This window comes from Marmota monax, unplaced genomic scaffold (genome assembly GCF_021218885.2).
Source record: "Marmota monax isolate L192 unplaced genomic scaffold, Marmota_monax_Labrador192_F-V1.1 WCK01_AAM20220418_F8-fsc00279, whole genome shotgun sequence".
Classification (NCBI taxonomy): domain Eukaryota; kingdom Metazoa; phylum Chordata; class Mammalia; order Rodentia; family Sciuridae; genus Marmota; species Marmota monax.
In genome coordinates, this window is record NW_026693587.1 from 257,777 (window position 1) to 281,233 (window position 23,457).

Genomic DNA, 23,457 nt, shown 5'->3' on the forward strand with positions numbered 1-23,457 from the left:
AACAGCACTCCAAAATCCTTGAAGCAAAAGTCAACTGAATAAATAAATGGATAATTTTACAATATTAGTTGTAATCCTCAATCTCCCAATTTTAAAAAGGAAACAGTAAACCAACAAAAGCATAGAAGAATTGAGCAGCACTGAAAATTATGCAAACATGTCAGATTTGTTAAAAATCACCCCTAAATCAACAGATGAATATTTTTGTCAAAGATGCATGAAAAATTTTCTAGGTTATACTACATGTCAATCCCTTAAACATGTCTCAAAATTTTAATGTATTATCCAACCAAAATGGAATGAGATTAAAGTCAATACCAAAGGAACTATGGAAATCTACAGTCTATGTGAAAAATAAGCAATGTGATTAAGGTGTGGGAAGGTACATTATAATGGTAAATTTAGAATAAATAAATAACCTTGCCTTTTACCCTAAGGAATTAAAAAATGAACACCATTACATTAACTATATTGAGATATTTCTAGAAAACATATGATTTTGGAAAGAAGCTTCTTTTGACAATCAGAATGATTTATAAATATTGTCACCTGAAATAAGGACTTCATGTTTAATCACAGTATTTTAAATTATTTTCAATGGAATGTGAGCTTATAAGCTTGAACACATATAAAATATCTTGGATTCTTAACACAAAAATAAAATTATTTTATAAAATAAAAATACAATATTTTAATTATGGAAAAATTGATAGAAATTAAGAAAAACTAGACTAAAATACACTTTACAAAATGTTAAATGAAGATAAGTCATGAAACAATGGACAATAAAATGTCTTTCTAACACTAGCAATGAATAATTATGAAAGGTGAGATATTGCTCAATACTTTGCACAAGTTTTGTCTTCAATGATTTCTAAACTTATAAGGAAATGTTCATAATCTTCAGCCTAAAAAAGGATTCAAACCTGCAGGTGGAAATATTTGACTCATTTATATTTGCCAAAGAAGAATTGAAAGTATCTATAAAATTTGGGTTTTGATTTCTCCAAATAATTTTTTGATCAAATTCTAAACACGAAAATTTAAAGTGGAAATTATATTAAAAATATCTGTGCTCTATTTTTTGAAGTGAACTCTGAGAAAATGGTCATACAATTTTACAATCATATAGTACATAGGTACAAAATAGGAACTGTAATTGCTGTCTTACAGAACTGTTAAAATAAATAGAAGACAATTAATTGAACTAGTTTATGTTTATATAAAACTTATCGATTATTCTGTGAAAAGTTCTCCAAAGATTTCCTGTGATGTTAACTTATGTTCCAATTTATCCTGATGGAGAAGGAATGCATACGAGAAAATATTTAATGACCAAAGAAAAAATAGCATTGGGATTTACTTTTGCTCAGTGATATGATACTGCAAATAAATAAGCTAACTGATGAAAAGAAAAACCTTAGATGTGATTTAACTAGGTAGGTATAAAAATTTAGGTTAAATTCAAAACTTCAAATAATATTAAAAAAATCATTGTTTACATTATTCTAACAAGAAATAAAAATTAAAATATTGTAATTAAAATAAATTGTGGTATATTTTGACATAAAGAATTTCTCTCTCTCTCTCTCTCTCTCTCTCTCTCTCTCTCTCTCTCTCTCTCTCTCTTTCCAGAGATTGAACTCAGAGAGACTTAATCACTGAGACACATCCCCAGCCCTTTTTTTATATTTTATTTAGAGACATGTTCTCCCTAAATTGCTTAGGGCCTAGTTAAATTGCAGAGGCTGGTTTTGAACTTGTGATCCTTCTCCTACCTCAGCCTTCTGAGCCACTGGGATTACAGGTATGCACCATCACACTCTGCTAGAAAAATTAATATTCAAAATGTATTCTGCTATATTATCCTATTGAATAGTCCTGGTCTATAAAATACATTTTCTTTATTTTTAAAAAATATTGATGCAGCATTAATTTCTATATTTCCCAAGTGTGTTTTAGACTCATGATTATTGCTTATGTTTGCAATGATACTTTTTAAAATTCCTCTGTAGATTGCCACCTAGATCTAAAGGACAAATATTACTCAGAACAGTATAATTATTTCACAGTATCTGTCAAGAATTTTTAGCTCTGATTACTTAAAAATAATATTAATTTTATTATTTTAATTATCTCTGATTATTCTAATTGATAAACAATACATTATTCTAATTGATAAACAATACATACAGAAATGGCAATTTACAGTCATTTATGAGTTCTAAAATTCCATAAGCTATAATTAGCTTTTCTGTTTTTCTTCATTTTCTGAAGAGACTATTAAAAGCATTGGCTGTTTTGTTTTTAGTGTTCTTCACAAGTCTCTTACTCTGGTAAGATGTAATTCTTGTAACCTGTGACATTCATGTTGGCCATGAACTAATTATATGCCTTTCATTCTGGAACATATAAATGTCTGATTTACTTCTTTGGTTTTTAATGTCTGATCACAAAACACTACAAGTAGTTTTACTATAGTCAGTAGACAAAAGTTTATGTGAGCTTAAAGAGAACTCCTAGGTCAGTCATGAACAAAATTTTCCATTGAACTTCAAGGAGTGCTGTTGGATGACAGCCTCCAGCTGTTAGCATTTTCTGGTCTAATTATGCACATTTTTATAAATTTATGTTCCACTTAATTTTTTTACTCTATCCTATCACGGTTAATTTTTGTGTAAACTTGTCTGGGTGTTAGTATTGAACACTTATCTATGTGTTGCTGCCAATATATTTTGTAGTTGTAGCCAAAATCTACAATGGGGTGATTTTGAGTAAAGGAGTTACTGTCTATAATGAAGCATAGGCCTCATCCCGTTACTTGAAGATTTTAAGGGCAAAAACTGAGTTTTCCTGAGGAGGGTGGTTTTACACCTCATGACTCTTCTATGATCTTCCCCTGCCTGAATCAGGCTAGAAATTTACACTCAGTAGACTCCACAATATAAAGCCTATTTTGTAAGATAAATATTTATATTAATATGTAAAATATATTACATATAATATACAAAATGATATACTATAACATATATCATTGTGTGTGTGTGTATGTTTGTGTGTGTGTGTGTGTGGTGTTTTCCCAATTGATTCTGTTTCTCTGGAGATTGCAGAATGCTCTAAAGAAATAATGGCATTTAATGTTTTTATTTTAATAAGGGAAGAATAAAACATAAATATTGATTGCCATGTAACATTTCATTCTTTGCAGTTTAAAAAAATATTTTCACTCTGAATTATTTTGTTATATCAAATCCTAAAAAATCTGACTATGTAAGAATTCTTAAGAGCAGCACTTGGGAAATAATGAGATTTCAACCATAAATACTTCCTTTACAAGAAATCAACTACAAAACCTGGATTCTGGTGGGCTCTACTTTATGCATATCTTCCCTTGATGATTTTGTCATTTGTCCACTTGCTATAATAAACCATAGCTATGAAAATATCAGCTTGTCTTTTCTGAGTTCGGTAGTTCACTCTAGCAAATCATTGAAGCTGAGGTTTGCCTTGGAGGACCTCTGACAGAGCGCAGAGACGCTATTCTACCCTTACACATGAAAAAAAAAAGGAAGAAAGGAAGGAAGGAAGGAAGGGAGGGAGGGAGGGATGGAGAAAAACAAGAGAGAGAGAGAGAGAGAGAGAGAGAGAGAGAGAGAGAGAGAGAGAGAGAGAGAGAAAAGAATTAACCTTTTTACCTTGGTAGGGAGAATCCATTCATGGATGGTCAGATGATTATGCATAGATGATTGAACAAAAAAGCTCTGGTGATTGTACCCATAAAAGTTAGGATGTTCTAGAAATCACTACAATGGGGTACAGGCTACCAAGAAATAGAGCTTAACTATTTGTGAATAAAGAAATGTCAGGCCTAGTAAGGTTTTCCATTACTGCCTTGAGTATATTTAATCCTAGCCATCATTTATAAGTATTTATAATTAAAAGTGACTGGTTACATGTATTGTGGAAAAAAATGTGAATTTAAAAAAAATGGTTCTTTTTAGCTATAGATAACATTAGGATTCATTCTGCCATAAATATAAATGCTCTAATTTAGTTCCCTGTACTCCCTTTACCTCTACCTCCTCCTTGCCCGTCTTTTTCCCTCTGCTTTACTGATCTTTGTGCCATTTACTTAGAGTTTTTTTTTTTTTTTAATTAGTGTTTTGGGATATGCACGATGGTGAGAGTCACTGCAGCATATTCATATATGTACATAGGAAATTTAGTTTAGATTCACAAATGGGAATTTTTTATGTTCTCCCCCCATAATAATCCTGAAGAATAAAAAGGGAGGGGCTGGGTTTGTGGCTCAGTGGTACAGCGCTCTCGCCTACCACAAGCCAGACACTGGGTTAGATCCTCAGCATCTCATAAAAATAAAACAAAGGTATTGTGTCCAGCTACAACTTAAAAAATATCTAAAAAAAAATGAACAAAAAGGGAAGAATATTCTCCTAAGTCATTCATATAAGAATTAACACAACGACAGGGTTAAATCATGGTGTAAGTGTGATCCCAAATTATTTTTCATGTTATATGTATAAATTATTTGACATAAAAATAGACTAACTTTTTTCTTTTTATTTCTTTTGTATTTTATAAAAATCCTTATTTGAATGATAAAGCCTCAGCTGTAATTACAGTATTCCATAATTTCGTCTATGTCAAAGCATGCCAAAATTATTTTAACCTGGAATAAGTGCACTTCTGGTGGTGGGGGCCGTGTTAGATGTGGTGGTGGTGGCCAGAGGAAGTAGAATTGGAGAATCTCAATATGGAGAGAAAATTCAGTAGGACAAAAATCAATGGACCAAATAATTACACATGTAATCTGTAGAACTCGATTTTTATTATATGTGCTGTATAAACTCATATCAGTCTGGATTTAGCACTTTGTTCCTAGTTTTCCAACCCCTACTCTTGGGAAACACTGTAGGAAAGCGTTACAAGAGGGATGAAAACTTCAAAGATCACCTACCCTCCATCAGGATATTGTAGATAGAATTTCAAACAGAGATATAGTGGCCCTAGAATTGTTTGTTAAGAAAAGTTAGGGTATATACATGAAAGGAAAACCTCACATACTGTATTTATCATTCTCATCCCCATTTTATACGTTTCCAGGACAAGCCATTTCTATTTCCATGGTTAATCTACAGAGTAACATTAAGTCTCTAAACACCTCTGAAAGTCATACAAAAGTTTTATCCTAGTCAGAAGGAGCAGGATCCTATCTGACAAGGTAGGTGCATGTGTATATAAATCTAAGACTTTGGGCTCTTTTATTAGCAGATAACTATTGAATAAAATATCAAGTGAAGAACACATGCAGAAAACCCTTTCTTATTTAAAATTTTCAATGAAGGAAAAAAATATTTCTATCCATTACAAAAATGAGTCTCAGTTAATTCAATGGGGAAACCATGTTACTTTTGGCAAAATGATGGGTGGAGCTTGCCTGAAGAGAAAAAGAATAAGAATTGGATTCCAGACCCTCTGTTTTTATTTTTTAAATCCCTGTTTTATCATGAAAAAATAATCAAGAAGAGGGAAGAGATTCAAGTGTAATATTCTGCGTATTCAAACTTAATCCCAGAATTGAACTCTCCTTTCTGTGATGTCCCAAGTCCACAATATGTGGCAGACACCAGTTACCAATGCCAGTTCTTCATAGTAAAGAAAAACCTCAGAGCACAGGCCCACAGAAATTAAATCAGAACCATGGAAGTTCTGGGATTCCCTGCTCTCCCATCCATACAAATGAAACAATGGTAGGTCTTGCCTACTAGTTGGTAGTGTGAGACACATTGGAAAGAATATTGATTAGCTTTATAGGAGATCTTAGTTCTCGTTCAAATCTGAGTTCTCAAGGTTTCAGAAGAGTGGAGGAGACATGCTCCTCCAAACTCTTGGCTTCCCTTATCAAAAATACACAACAGTCTAGCACTGTGCCCTACCATAGAACACAATATGTTTCCTAATTGTATTTTATTAATTTCTTTGCATTCTATGTTTGATTTTTTAACTAAAAACTTCAACTACTACCTATTACTCAGATTTTATTTCTAGTATATTTATGGTAAAATTCCAATTAGATTGTGGTCTGTGTGAAGCAAAGTGAAGTCCTCTGGCACAGTTCTGTTTAAAGTTAAAAGGCATTTCTTTTACATTTTTTCTTAGTGTTCTAGCATTGTGGTAATTATTAAATGAGTCATTTAATAACTTAGAAGGAAAAACAGTAGGAAATTGCTCAAGATAGAATATAACCAATTAATTAGATTCAGTTATTTCTAAAATTAAACACACATGACATCAATGTTTGGCCTCTTTATTATATTATTCCCTACTTACACTTGTAAGAATAGTGTTCTTCTCTGAAAATTAGGTAAGAACTTAAGTGCCCATATCATTCTCTCAGAAACTATTTAATGGGCTTTCATATTTTGAGAAGATGAACTAAAGATTTGACTACACAAAGGGGAGGGAAAACAATTGGGAGACAGAACTATAAATTAAAACTCAAATCTCTTTGGGTTTTGAAAAAAAAAATTGTCTTTTCTATGTCTTGACAACTCAAGAGAAATCAACAGTCACTCACATTGAAAGAATAAAAAGAAAGAAACCCAGTCAAGATGAAAGAAAATAGTCTTTCTCTGCCTCAAACTTAAGTGAACTGGGACAGATAAATTAGTCTACCCAATTTGATCAGTTGTAGAATTGTCTCTGAATATGCTTTGCCATATTTAAATTAGATTTGCAAAGACAATTTTATAAACCCATGAATTTATGGTCAATTGATTTTGAACAAAGATGTCAACAACACAGAATGGGAAAAGCATAGTCTCTTCAGCTAGGAGTGTTGGCCATCCCAAACACAAGAATAAAATTGGATCCTAATCTAGCAGCATATACAAAAATCAATTTAAGATGGATTAAATACTCAAAAACTGTAATGGTACTACAATAAAACATAGTGGGACATATTTTTTCTTGGTTGTTTTTGTTATTTTAGTACAGGCGATTGAACCCAAGAGAGCTTTGCACCTGAGTTACATTCCAAGTCCTGTTTTTATATTTTTAATTTTCACAGAGTAGTTGAGAAGTGAAAAACCTTTGGATCTGGGTAACAAACTTTTGGATAGGACTCTGTATAGGCATCAGAAGCACAAGTAGACAAATAGTGATAGTATCAAAATAACATTATTCTGTGCAACTATGAAAAAATTTTAAAGTGAAGAGAAAACTAATAGAATGGGAGAAAACATTTATAACCCATACATTCAAGAAAAGGGTTAATATTCAAAATATCAAAGTGATGCAAATGGCTTAATAACACGGAACAACTATGTTATGAAGAGAGCTTTCAAATATGTTCATTCATGGCCTCCCCTGGGGAGAGAGCATACTTTGCGTAACTGCTCCCTTTCTGCCCAAAAAAATGCTGTTTGAAGTTCTAATATAGCTACTATTTAAGTATTGTCTTTTAAATATTCCATGAACAGTAATGCTCCTCCCGCCCAGTGCCTGTGATTGTCTTAAGCAAACTAAATTTTAGGATGAATTGTTTCACTGTATTATGGAAAAAAAATTACCCTAGAACACCTAACCTACACTATGCATTCCTTATTGCATGTGCAGTGACCAACCACTTGGCTCTGCCAATGTCTTTCATATGTCCTGCGTTTCCACTGAAGGAACGTTTAAATCCCTCTATACTGCTAATAATTGACCTAAATGTTCCTTTATTTTTCAAAGTATTTTGCTTCTTTTATGCTAGAAAGCATAGATACAAATTCTTTTTTTCTTCCTGTCAGATGGACATAAACTAGACCTAGCTACTATACATTCAATGTAACATCAATGTTCTCAAATCAATGGAAGATTTCTGTTGGGTCCTAGCAATGATGAGCCAATCTGGCAGCCCTCACTGTTTATCATCCTATGGGAACCCTATTGAGTACTGCTAAATTTGCCTCAATAATAATAACAAAAACCCTACCTAAGATTTTTGCTGAAACTTTCATTTTCCCTACTCTTCTAGGTTTAGGGCTTTGGCAACTTCAGATGAGAACTTATTTGGATGCTATTATAATATTTCAAGCTTTATTTAGCTTTCATGAAAGCCAGACTCTGGTAGTGATGCCTCAGACATGATGTATTAATATTCTTACTATGAAGTTTGCAGTGATCTTATCCATGCTTTTTTTACTGCGTCTAAATATGTGAGATAGTGTTTGCATTTTGATAGGAGACCTCCTGTGAGTGTCAATGAAAGTATCAATCCACAGTCTATGCATCCTGAATTAAGAATCTATAACATTATATTTATCTATAATTTATTCTGGTTTTCAAGAAACTTTACATGATATGTTTATGCAATCCCTGTATGATATCTTACTTGTAACGGTCATTCTACTGACCAAACAAAAACTAAATCTTATGCACCCTCATTTTATATAATCTTGTGTGCCTCAGACTTGACAAACTTCTAGTGCCAAAAGACCTGGGTATATCACATTTTGGGAATTCCCATTCTTAAGACTATTAATTTTCTGGTTTCTATAATTAGGTTTTTTATTAGTCTATATTGTATTTCTCCTAAATAGGAGCCTCTTTTTCAACTTCTTCACCTTTGGATTTAAAAAAAAAATATTCTAGCATTTATGATTTGCACAGATTTGTTTCCAAATGATTTTATCTATCATGAATAATTTCCAAACAACCCTATCCTTCTTTTATTAAACTAGTTCTTACGTCTTGTTTGTTGTCCTTCAATGCTCCTTTGGGGCTTTTCTGATCTACATGTCTGTTCATCATTTAGAACCTTGGACATGTGTCTATCATTAATTTCTTTCTTTGTACAAGACTGTGCATCTGTCACTCTAACATGTTTCTACTAATTTCAACTAGAAAGGCAATCTATATTAAAAGGTATAAAATCCATCAGTCTGAATCTGACAAACACATCAGTTATGCAAACATGTCCTGCCTCTGTCTCTATTCTTAGTAATTTCATTTAGGGAAGTTTTCCTTTTTGTGCCAAGAACTCTTTTAGCAGTTTGTTGAAGTCAATTCCTTATAAAAACTCTGTATGTAAATGAAAAAAACCTAAAAATTATAAATAAAGTCAATAATAATTTCATAGATATCAAAATATTTAATATTGTGACGCAGTATTCTTCTTTATTGTTATTGTCTCTTAACATCTACTTACATGTCTAACAACTGCCACCAATTTAAAAAGTAATAAATAGAAAAAATAGTTCAAAATATTTACTACTGTAATGCTCAAGATATCTGTGGATTCTGTAAGTGACAAATCATGATATTGTTAATGAGTATTATTTGTTTATTAAATTCATAATCCTAAATTATACTTCATTTCAACTAGAGCATAAAGAAAATAAAAATGCAAAATAGTCTTATTCAAGTTCATATGAACTTAAACTTTTAGTATCCCTTCCAGTTTATGTCCTCTTGTTTAAGAGAATAGGATTGAAGTCCAGAAGTCTCTAGGATTCATAAAATTCAAAAAGGTGGCATTCCAAATTTTTCTAGGTTTGAGACATTCCCCAGATATGATGCTTTGTGTGTTAAAATATAAGTGATCTCTGGAAAACTCGACTGGTTTGTCTCATTAATAACACTGAAGTTACCTTCTGAAAGTTGATGTTTAATTGTTGGTCTCCAAAATTGAGTAAAGCAAGGGACAGGATAGAAATGAATACCAGGTAGTAAATGAATTTGTCATCCTTTATGCCTCAATATCCACACACCACTCTTCTCAAAATATAATTTTATATGAAAAATAATTATATAAAAACACAAAACAAATGATCCCTAAATATCACACATAAATTACTGCATACCACTATTAGTTGCTAACTGCTACTGTATCAAATGATTGCAAATTAAATTACTTAAAAACACAAATTTATTCTCTTATAGCTCTGGTAGTCAGTCTAAAAGGGCTACTCTTTCTAGGAGCTCCCAGAATCTGTGCTTTTTCCAGCTTCTCCATGCCATCTCCATTCCTTAGCCCAGGGCGCTTCCTCCCTCTTCAGAGCCAGCAACATATCATTTTTTTCTCTTTCCTGATTTTCTCTCTTCCTTCTATAAATGCCATTGAGATTACAGTGAGCCTGCCTAGACAAAGCAGGATAATCTCCCTATCACAAGATTCTAAACTTAATCACATCTGCAAAGTTTTCTTTGAATGTAAAGTAACATGTTCCCAGGTTTCCAGGATTAGGATGTGGACATTTTGAGTAGCATTATTCATCCTATAAAAACCAAAGGCATGTATTGCTTAATCTTAACAAAGCCAACATGCAAGATCAAAGAAGCAATGCTATAAAGGCAGAGTCAGGGTGATTAGATTGGCTAACCAAGGGACTTATGCCAGTGCCTGGACATGGGGTTCCCAGTACTGCTGTCTACTGGAATTTGGTATTTACTTCTGATCAATGAAAACATTCCTTGAGTCTTTTTTCTCTGTCTTTAGTCCTGTGCTTTGTGTCCGTCAATTTAAATATTTTCTTCTGACTTTAACTTTAAAAATTTTCTTTGATCAGTTTGTAACCTGCTGTTAAACTTGTGTACCTAGTTTTTTATAAATGCTGTGATCTTAAGTTTCTGTCCCTGTTTTATTCAGTTTTCTTGCCACTGTGATAAAAATGCTTGATAAGAACAACTAGGAAGAAAGTTAATTTTGGCTCATGGTATCAGAGGTCTCAATACAACAAGGTCCAGTGCTCTGAGTCCAAGGTGAGGGAGAACATCATCTGAGAAGGGCATGGCATAGGGAGGAAGTTGCTCCTCTTTTGGCAGCAAGAAAGCAAAGAGAGAGAAAGGGGAAGGTCCTCAGAGAATATGCACCCTTCCAGGGAGCACTTCCAGTTACCAAGCTTTCTAGCCACACCTCATCTGCCTGCAGTTGCCACACAGTAGTCAGTTCACTCAAACTCCATGAGGGCGTTAGTTTGCAGCTCTCATAATCTAATCATCTTACCTCTGAATATTTCTTCATCCACAAAGAAACTTTTGGAAGACACCTCGTATTCAGAATTTAACAGACCCCCAAATGTATATATTTCAGTCTCTCTTAACCCACTGAGATGATGTTAGGAGGTGGACACTTTGGGATGTAATTAGGCCATGAGGCTTTTGTAGGATTATTACCCTTATTAAAAAAAGGTACAGAGAATTGCTTTACCCACTTGTGCCACGTGGGGACACAGCTAACAGGCACCATCTATGAACCAGAAAGCAGGTATTCACCAATGGATTCAGTTACATCGTGGCCTCCCTGGCACTACAAACTGTAAGAAATAAACTACTGCTATTATAAAAACCCATTATTTTGTATAGCAGCCCAAATGGACTCAGGTAGAAAATTAAACTGTGTTTACACTTAGATATTTTCTTCTGATTCTTATTTATAGCTTTCTGTAATCTAGTAAAAGTTTTTCGTGGTAAATCCTTAGCATAGTATTATACATATACATTTACATATCTTTATCCTACAATGTCATTATCTTGTGTTTATATTCCATCATGACAATTTTACTTGATTTCTACCCCTTTTATCCTAATTGTTTTCTTGTTATTTTTTATTAAATATCATATGTTGCATGTGAAAATTTATAGTAACTAATTAAGAATTGAGTGATGTTTGATTTTCCTAGATCTATTAATCCCCTTCTCAACTAGAATCCTGTTTAAATAGACTAATAATATTTCTACTTCTAGAATGCCCTTAACAAAATACTCTATTCATAAATATCTATGCTGACACCAACATAATGTATATTTATCAGCATCTTACTTCATATATGAAATTGTCTGTGTGTGTGTGTGAGAGAGAGAGAGAGAGAGAGAGAGAGAGAGAGAGAGAGAGAAAGAGAGAGAGAAAGAGAGAGAGAGATTATAATAAAATTAATGTCTAGCTAACCAAGATAGAACCTATTTTTACAGCTCAGCATCCTTATGAAAATAAAAATATTCAATCCCTCTTATGATTTTCACTACAATTTTTGCTTATACTAAAAAACAATTCAAATGTCCAGTTTAATACACTGTTTCAAATATGCTGGGTAAAGAAAAATGTTACAGGAAATGAGATACCAGTAAAGAATGACTTGGAATCTTCCAAAAGGGCGAAAGTGTTGCACATGAATCTTTAAAGTTTATCTCAAGTCATAACTTCTTAGGAAATCTTTTTGTGTTACCAAGATATTTCTTATAGCCTTCTCTTTTATAAACTTGGAAGGAATCCATTATCATAGCCTAGGGCAGTCAAAGCCCTCTTCATGTTCTATGGAATTCTGCAATTTTACTTCTCTGTTTCTGAATCTGCAAAATTGCTTTGTATGGTAGTCTAGACTTATTTGAAGAAAAATAGACACCATCCTCTGGATTCCTGCTTGTTATTAAGTCTATAGAATTACAAAGACACCTTTGCATGAATACCATCACATTTGTTAAACAACCATAGTGTTCTTATAAACAATAACAAATTCTCATTTCTGAGTAAGATTTCATAATGCCATTGTTGTAACCTGCAGAAATGTTTCACAGTACACATTCTTGGGTTACAGTCTGAGATCAAATGAAATATAATTTTCATGATGGATATCAATTATATACATCTATGCAACTTTCCAAGGTATTTTGGAGTTAAGAGCTACTTTGCATGACACTAACTTTGTGCTGAGCATAATATTTTGTTCTCAAATAAAGAAAATTCAGTTTTTGTACTAATTCTCCTGAGCCAACTTGGTTGTTCCTTGTCTCAGTTATACTTAATGGGCTATTAATTATTTCCATTTCATACAAAAATTCCCATAGAAAACAGGAAGAAGAACCATATGATGGATTCTATTCTAATAGAAATATTATAAAATTCTACCACCCTAAAGCCTTTAGGTTAATGGAGGTAGAACTACTATGAGCAATCTTAATAATAAGAAAGCAGCTGTACCTACTAATCCTTGGATAAATAAATTTCTCAGTGTACAAATTTCTCCACAATTCATTGAAATTATTTGGTGTTGATTATCTTTTTTCCCTATTTTTAAAGTATTTGAAAAGTTGTCATTATGTTTGAGGTACTTACTTATGTTTGAAATGAGCTTATGTGATTTTCATGTATTTATAGGAAATGAGAGTCTTTTCTGTTACAGGAAAATAAGAAGAAATATTTATGTAGAAAAATGTGTAATCCTAAATGTCTCTATTTTATATCTTTCTGGTTTATTATTTATTTAGTTATCAAATCATATTTAGTAAGAGATTATCAACTATGAATATCAAAGAAAATATTGTGCCATATTGCAAATACACAGAAAAAATAACCTAGATTTTGTTGAAAGTAATTAAATGATACAATTTTAAGAATGTCTTCTGCTTATTGATTTTTTCCTTTTATTTGATGAACAAAATAAAATGCAATGCCATCAGAAATTATTACCAACTTAAGACAAGAAAGATTCTTAATCAGTATTATTTCTATAAGTAAAGAAATATTATTTATCCTGTCTTGTTTTTCTTAATGAGTTTAACTTATCTTTCCCATCTAATTTATCTTTCCAAATTAGTCTACCTCTAAATTTGTCAATACATTCCTTCTTTATGTCAATCAAAACTCTACCTTCTTTCACTTTACCATGTAAAATTTTATTTCTCAATGTAGAGCTCCCATCTTAACCACATAATTCTTACAGCATGATGTAACATCTCTATAGACCTAACTGTACGTATGTGTATGTTTGTGCCCCATGTATGCATGTGTGTAAAATAGATGTAAACATAAATTATCTGATGTGTTTATTCCTTTGAGGAACATAAGAGCTAATATATCAATGGAAATTGCTTAGAATAATATCTTACACATTATATAAATTCTGTAAATGTTTGATAATTTTATTTTTATGTTTGTTATTATATAAAGTTATTATCCTATTTGGATTTTTGCTTTTACATTGTTTTCCTCTCCTATCATAAAGCATTTAACTTTTATTTTTGTAAGATTTTATTTTATTTTTTTAGGAGTTAGCTTGGGGTGGTACAAAAAACTTGGATGTCATTCTTAATCCAATTATTATTATTGTTACATTTTATCATTTAATTTGTCAGTTTCTTAAAAAAATGAAAAAGGTTTAAATACGATAGGATTTTGCATGAAGCAAATACAATGTTAGATTGTAGAAATTACCTGTAATGTGGTTATATGTACAAAATATCTACAATATAATTGACACTCTATAAATATTAATAATTTCATTATGTTTTCCTTAATGACTGAAATTATTCTTTATAGTCATTAAACTCTTTAATGTTTAATTTTATCCTAAAATGTCATTAAATATAGTTCATCTTTGGTAACCAAACCTGAAAAACAAACAAAAGTGCAAATCATATTGAATGTAAATGTTATCTTTATAATCCCACTCCAGAAAAAGGGAGTTCGGTGCATATTCACAGTATGTTATTTCAAATTACTGAATAATGTTCTCATCTTCATATTAAAGGAATGAAAATTCAATAAATGTTAGAATAGTAATTTCTATTATTTTTTCCTTCCCAATAGCTAATTTTTGCTTCATTAAAAGCCTACTTAATTTGGGAGGATTGTCCTATTTCATTTAGCATAATATTCATTGGCTTCATCCACTTACAGGCAAATGCCATAATTTCATTCTTCTTTAAGACTGAGTATTATTTCATTATATATATAAAAAAGTGATATATATATATATATATATATATATATATATATATATATATATATATATATATCACTTTTTATTATCCATCATCTGTTGAAGGACAATTAGGTTAGTTCCATAGTTTAGCTATTGTGAAATGAGCTGCTATAAACATTGATGTAGCTGTGTCCCTGTAGTATGTTGTTTTTAAGACCTTTGGGTATAGACCGAGGAGAGGGATAGTTGGGTCAATTGGTGGTTTCATTCCCAATTTTCCAAGAAATCTCCATACTGCTTTCCATATTGGCTGCACCAATTTGCAGTTACACCAGCAATGTATGAGTGTACCTTTTTCCCCACATCCTCGCCAACACTTATTGTTGTTTGTCTTTGTAATAGCTGCCATTCTGACAGGAGTGAGTGAGATGAAATCTTAGAGTGGTTTTGATTTGCATTTTTATAACTGCTAGTGATGATGAACATTTTTTCATGTATTTGTTGATTGATTGTACATCATCTTCTGGGCAGTGTCTATTCAGGCCCTTGGTCCATTTATTAATTTTTTTTTGGTGTTTAGCTTTTTTAGTTCTTTGTATACCCTAGAGATTGGTGCTCTATCTGATCTGTGAGGGGTAAAGATTTTCTCCCAAGATGTAGGCTATATATTCACCTCACAGATTGTTTCTTTTGCTGAGAAGAAAATTTTTTAGTTAGAGTTCATCCCATTTATTGATTCTTGATTTTAATTCTTGTGCCACAGGAGTCTTATTAAGGAAGTTGGGCCTAATCCAACATAATGGAGATTAGAGCCTACTTTTTATTCTATTATATGCAGGGTCTTTAGTTTTATTCCTAAGTCCTTGATCCATTTTGAGTTGAGTTTTGTGCATGCTGAGAGATAGAGGTTTAATATTATTTTGTTGCATATGGATTTCCAGTTTTCCTAGCACCATTTGTTGAAGAGGCTATCTTTTCTCCAATGCATGTTTTTGGCACCTTTATCTAATATAAGATAAGTGTTATATTGTGGGTTAGTCTCTGTGTCCACTATTCTGTACCATTGGTCTACCAGTCTGTTTTGGTGCCAATACCATGTTGTTTTTGTTACTATTGCTCTGTAGTATAGTTTTAGGTCTGGTATATTGATACCACCTGTTTCACTCTTCCTGCTTTCAATTGCTTTAGCTATTCTGGGTCTCTTATTTTTCAAGATGAATTTCATGTCTTTTTTTCTATTTCTATAAGGAATGTCAGAATTGCATTAAATCTGTATAGTGCTTTTGGGAGTATGGTCATTTTGATAATATTAATTTTGCCTCCAAGAGCAAGATAGATCTTTCCATTTCTGGGGTCTTCTTAGACTTCTTTCTTCAGTGTTCTGTAATTTTCATTATATAGACCTTTCACCTCTTTTATTAAGTTGATTCCCAAGGTGTTTTTTTTTTTTTTTTTTGAGGCTATTGAAAATGGGGTCGTTTTCTTTGTTTCCCTTTCTGAGGATTTGTCACTGATTTACAGAAATGCCTTTGATTTATGGGTGTTGATTTTATATCCAGTTATTTTGCTGAATTCATCTACTAGTTCTGGAAGTTTTCTGGTGGAAATTTTAGGGTCTTCCAGGTATAGAATCATATCATCAGCAAACAGTGCCAATTTGAGTTCTTCTTTTCCTATATGTATCCCTTTAATTTCTTTCATCTGTCTAATTGCTCTGGCCAGTGTTTCAAGAACTATGTTAAATAGAAGTGGTGAAAGAGGGCATCTCTGCCTTGTTCCAGTTTTTAAAGGGAATGCCTTCAATTTTTCTTCATTTAGAATGGTGTTGGCCTGAGGCTTAGCATAGATAGCCTTTATGATGTTGAAGATATGTTCCTGTTATCCCTAGTTTTTCTAGTGTTTTGAACATGAAGGGGTGCTATATTTTATCAAATGCTTTTTCTGAAATCTATTGAGATAATCATGTGATTCTTATCTCTAAGTCAATTGATGTGTTGAAGTACATTATTGATTTCCATATGTTGAACCAGACTTGCATTCCTGAGATAAAAATCACTTGATCGTGGTGCACAATCTTTTGATTTGTTTTTATATTCTATTTGCCAGAATTTTATTGAGAATTTTTGCATCTGTTCATTAGAGATATTGGTCTGAAGTTTTCTTTTTTTGATGTTTCCTTGCCTGGTTTTGGAATGAGAGTCCATTCTACTGTCATGTATACCTAATTAGAACAAATAAAAATAAATTTTTTAAAAAGATCCTGCTTAATTTTACACTGGATGGGGACAATGGATGAATGCACCATATCACAGCTATTCCCTGAGTCTGAACAGGTTTTTGGCAGCCTATTGAGGTAGGAAGACTGTGAGGAAATGCCAGTGGGTAACTCAGAGAGCTAGCACCAAGTGAAAACCAGAAATATCCGTTTCTAAAATAGAAAGAAAATTAATAAAAGGAGTCAAGGGCAGGAGTGCCAGGTGTGCTGTGGCTCAGTGGGAAAGGGGAAGTCCCCTCTCACAAGCAGAAATAAATTTTCCCACTGAGTTTAAGAATCACAGGTACCAGTGTCCTACACATGGACAGTCAGCAGAAAATACACTCAAATGCTCTGAAGTGAGCCAGCATGGGAGAGAGTCCAGCATTTTCCAGAAGATTTAGTGAAAGTGGGGTAGCAGTAACAGCTTGAAAAGACACTGGACTTCCTGAGCAGGAGCCTATAAATTCCTGTAGTTTATCTTTGTTTTTCATTTTTTGCTCTTAGTTTCTCAATTTCTTTTCTTATTCATCATCTACTTTCTTTTTGGGTTCCAAGATCCAGTAACTATTTAGACTTTGACTGTTCACCAGATTGAGAGTTGCTCAGGCTATGACTCAATCTGAGCACAGGAGTGGGACTTTCGCAAAGATGTAGAGGAAGCTCAGAGCAGTGACAGGAGCTGCAGCAGTTCTGAGATTCTGCAGAGTGGGGAGAGTGAAGGGCATGTTCTTTTGAAACCAGAGGTCTGAACTCTGTGATATGGAGCGGAGCATGGCTGATGGGGTGGACTGGGATGGATCAAGATTGCCATATTCTCCACACCCAGAAGGGCCTAGTTGCATCCCCCACACTTCCTATGTAGCATTTCAGACTACAGAGGTAAGAGGAATGGCCAGCAGCCCTGCAAAAGTTATGTTACCATTCCAGGTCACAATAACAAAAAGTCATTTTGAAAGTGAATTCTTCTCTGAAATAAAAAATGATCCACCAATAGTTGTTGCCAGGCATGGAATGTGTTGAGCTCAGCATTCCTATTCCCCTAACAAGTTTGGCAGGTTTGGGTCAGAGCCGAGAACAAAGAGCATAATACTTGAGTCACAGGAACATTCTCAAACCTGGGAGATTCTAAAATCAAAACCCCTGGAAAGAAGATTTCTTTTTAAAAACCCTAGCAAGAAAAAACCTGAATCCTTTTATGACTATTTTTGCTTCAGCTGCTCATTGTAAACTGATTTCTAGCATTCTCCTACATTATGATTTTTTTTCTGTTATACCTAATTTTATGCATTTTGTCAATTAATTTCATACTTTCTTAACACTTCCTTTCTCATCTTCTGAGCTTCCTGTCTCTTTTGTCCTTCTTTCTCTCTTCATTTTATATTTTGTATTCATTTCTTCCCACATATTTTTATTTTATCTTTTATCTATCTATTTTATCTATTCTTTTACCTCAATTTAGTATATGATCATTAATGTTTAATCTTCAATCTATTCTACCTTATTTTTTCATACACTTTTTTATTTGGCTAATAGTGTTGTAAATGTCATACATAACAATATTTTGTATATATTGATATGATTTGTTCGTAAATTACTACTCTTACTGGTGAAGACTCTCTGCTATCAACATGGTACTGGAGGTAGAACCTAGCACTTTGATTATGCTGACCAGATGCATTGAAGTTTAGATATATCCCAGGTCAGAGCTCATTATAAAGAAAGAACAGCTCACTGAAGGTCCCTCACATAAATGAAGAAGAGGAATTCATCACACCAGATAGAGAGTTTAAAAATACAAAACATTAGTGTAATAGTTTATCTTCAACAAGATAAACAAATTGACAAACCCCTATCAATCTAACCAAAAGAAACAGAGAAACCCCAAATTAATGAAATTGGAAATGAAAAAGGAGCTATTACAACAAACATGCAGAAACCCATAGGATCACTACAGAGTGGTCTATATTATATATTCTAACTATAAAATATATAAAATCTATATTTTAACTAATTAAAAAATATAGGAAAATTGACAAATTTCCTATAAAAATTGAACCAAAAGGATACAGAAAACTTAGACAAATAACAAGAGAGGAAATAGTAATAAAAATCCTTCAACAAAGAAAAAGCCCAACATCAATGGATTTTCAGCTTATTTCTATGAGACCTTTAAAAAAACTAATATCAATGCTCCTCTAATTATTCCATGAAATAGAAAGGGAAGCAGTACTTTCAAACTCATTTAATGAAGCCAATATTACACTGATTAAAGAAAATACAAGAATAGTAAAGAAAAGAAAACTATAGATCCCTGATGACAAAAATACAAAATTCCTTAATAAAATGTTGTCATATGATATTCAGCAACACATAAATAAGATAATGCATCAGGATTAATTTATTTCATTTTAGAAATGCAAGGACAGTTCACTATATGCAAGTCAGTAAAGGTAATTCACCACATATCTTAATAGAATCAAGGAGAAATCACATGATTATTTCAAAAGATGCAGAAAAAATTCAGCACCCAATCATAATAAAATCACTGAAGAAACTGGGAATAGAAAAAGCTTACTTCAATATCATATAGGCTGTATATAACAAACACAAAGTCATTTTATTGAATGGGAAAAAAATTGAACTTTTTTTCTAAAATTAAGAAAAAGATAAAGATATCCACTCTCATTGTGCCTATTTATTAAAGTATTTGAATATTTTGCCTCTTTAATTAGACAAGAGAAGGAAATAAAAGGGATAGGAACAGAAAAGGAAAAAGGCAAATTTACCAATGCTTGCAGAGAGCATGATCCTGTACTTAGAAGATTCAAATAGCTCACCAGAAGATTTCTAGAGCTGATGAACACATCCAATAATGTATCAGGATGCAAAATCAGCACACAAAAACTAATAGCTTTTCAACAACCTATAGAGAAATATAAATCCTGAAAAGAATTCTATTCACAATAGCTTAACTACAACAACAGCAACAAAACTGCTAGAAATAAATCTAACCAATGGGGTGAAACTTTTCTACAATAAAAATTACAGAAAACTGAATAAAGAAATTGAAGCAGACACTAGCAGATGCAAAACTCTCATATTTTTTTTGGATGGATGGAATTAATATTGCTAAATTTGATGTATGATCCAAAGAGATCTTCAGATTCAATGCAATTCCCATCAAAATAACAATGATATTATTTACAGAACAATATCAAAATATTCCCAGAATTCACATGGAATGATAAAATATCCAGAATAGACAAAAATTCTGATAAAAAAGAACAATACCAAATTTCAAATTATACTTCTGAGCTGTAGTAACAGAAACTGCATGGAACTGGCATATAAACAGGCATGATGACCAGTAGAATAGAATAGCAGACCTAGAGTCAAACCCACACAGATGAAGTCATCTGATCCTTGACAAAGTTGCCAAAACAATGTTGCAGAAAACATGGTGTTTTATACAAATGACGCTGGAGAAACTAGATATCTGTAATTGGAGAAATGAAACCCCCTCTCTCATCTTGAACAAAAGTCAACGCAAATTGATTAAAAGACCTAGGAATTATACTGAAAACCTTGCAACTACAAGAAGAAAACATGGGGTCACACTGCAACACATATGCACAGGAATTGACTTCCTTATTAAGACTCCTAAAGCTTGCCTGGCACTGTAGTGCATGCCTGTAATCCCAGTGGCTCAGGTGGCTGAGACAGGAAAATCACGAGTTGAAAGCCAGCCTCAGAATATACAATCAATAAATAAATATATGAAAAAATGCTCATCATCTCTAGCAATCAGAGAAATGCAAATCAAAACTAAGATATCATCTCACTCTGGTCAGAATGGCAACTATTATGAAGACAAACAACAATAAGTGTTGGAGAGGATGTGGGGAAAAGGTACACTCCTACATTGCTGTTGGGACTGCAAATTGGTACAGTCACTATAGAAAGCAGTATGGAGGTTCCTTGGAAATCTGTGAGTGGAACCACTGTTTGAACTAGCTATCCCTCTCCTCAGACTATACCCAAAGGGTTTAAAAACAGCATATTACAGGAACACAGCCACATCAATGTTTATAGCAGCACAATTCACAATAGCTAAACTGTGGAGCCAGCCTAGATGCCCTTCAGTGGATGAATGGCTAAAAAAATGTGGCATATATACACAATGGAATTTTACTCAGCATTAAAAGAATAAAATCATGGCATTTGCAGATAAATTGATGGAGTTGGAGAAGATAATGCCAAGTGAAGTTAGCCAATCCCCAAATAACAAATGCAAAATGTTTTCTATAAGGAGGCTGACTCATAGTGGGGTAGGGAGGAGGAGCATGGGAAGATTAGATGAATTCTAAATAGGGAAGAGAGGTGGGAGGGAAAAGAAGAGGGCAGGAGACTAGTAAGGGTGGTGGGACGTGATGCACATCATTATTCAAAATACATGTATGAAAAATCCAATTGGGTGTCAATATACTTTATATACAAACAGATATATGAAAAATTGTGGTATATATGTGCAATAAGAATTATAATGCAAAAAAACAAAGTACATGTATAAAAGTATGAATTGGCGTGAACATACTCTATATACAAAAATATGAAAAAATGTATTCTATATGTGTAATAAGAATTGTAATGCATTCCACTGTCATGTATTTAAAAAAATAAAATCAATAAAACTAAAAATAGAAAAAAAAGAAAAAATGCCAGCCTCAGCAATGGCAAGGCATTAAGCAACTCAGTGAGACCCTGTCTCTAAATAAAATACAAAATAGGACTCGGGATGTGGCTCCATGGTCAAGTTTCCCTGAGTTCAATCCAGGATACTGGTACCAAAAAGAATTTTTTTAAAGCTTGAGAAATAAAGCAAAGAATCAATAAGTGAGATGGCATCAAATTAAAGGGTGTCTACACAGAAACAGAAGAAATTAAGATTACGAAGAGAAAGCCTACAGGTAAATAATTAATATTTAAAATATAAAAAGGACCTGAAACACTTAACAAAAAATAATAACCCAATCAATAAATGATGAAATTAACTAAAAAGAATTTCTCAAAAGGAAAACAAATACATCAAAACACATTCAATATCCTTAGCAATTTGGGAAATACAATCAAATTTATACTTATAGTTCATCTCTTTCCAGTTAGAATGACAATCAGCAGGAGTATAAACAATAATAAATGCTGGTGAAGATGCAGAGTTAAAGAAACTCATATATTGTCAATGGAATTGTAAATTAGTACAACCACAATAAATATCAGTTTGGAGTTTCCTCAAAAAATTATAGAACTACCATACAACCTAACTATATCACTCCTCAGTATTTATCTTAAAGAACTAAGGTCAGCATACTATCACAATACATGTATACCCAGGTTTATAGCTGTGCAATTCACAATAGCTGAACTATGTTACTAGCCTTGGTCTTCATCAAAACATTAATGGATAAAGAAAATGTGGTATAAACACACAATGGAATATATCCTCCTATAAAGGAATAAAATGTTACTTGCATAAAAATGGATGGAACTGGAGCAATCATGCTAAATGAAATAAGGCAAAGGCTCAGAAAGTCAGGGTTGTATGTTTTCTCTCATATATGGAAACTAGAGAGAAAAAAAAGGATAAAAGGAACCTTATAAAAACATTCAGAAGACTAGCAGGATGGAGGAAGCGGCTCAGAGGATTGGAGAAGAGGGAAAGAGAACTAGGAATTAAATTTATCAAATTATGTTATGTGCATGTATGAATATGTCATAATGAATCCCACTATTATGTAGAATTATAATGCACCAATTAAAGAACACATTTTATTTAAAGGTAGATTTTATTGGTCATTTGACATACTCTCTAATATATTACAGTAACTTGTTCGGTATAGTTATTATTATTATTATTATTATTATTAGCATTTCTTTTTAAGTAATATAAATCTCATCCATTTTATCATATTTAATAAGGTAAAGACTAAATTACAGTCAAGCTTTAATTCAATCTAATCTTAAGTTTATTTTATTCCCATGAATTTTCACACAGCGCTTTTATTGACCTTTATAATTTATATTATTATATAGTAATTTATCTCCATGTCATTATAAATTCTTTGTCATCATTTTTTTGATGTTTCATTTACAGGCAATGAAGTGCATGGATTTTCAGTTGTTTTTATTTCGCATATTTTTGTCACATATACTCACTGTGTAACCCAGATGCCTATGGAGATACAGAGTATTTCCTTCATCCAAACATCATCTTTCATGTCCTATTCAGTTAATTCCACCTTGATTCCCTCATTTGTAAAATAACTAATAATTTATTTTATATACTCAGTTCTAAATGATACATCAGTTTACTGGATGTGAATGCTATAGAAAGCATTCAGATATTAGCAACCATTCACAAATTTTTGCAACAGACTCAGAAGCAGAAAGTTGAAGACAACCTCTTTGTGAATGATCTATTGCCCATTAATTTTTTTC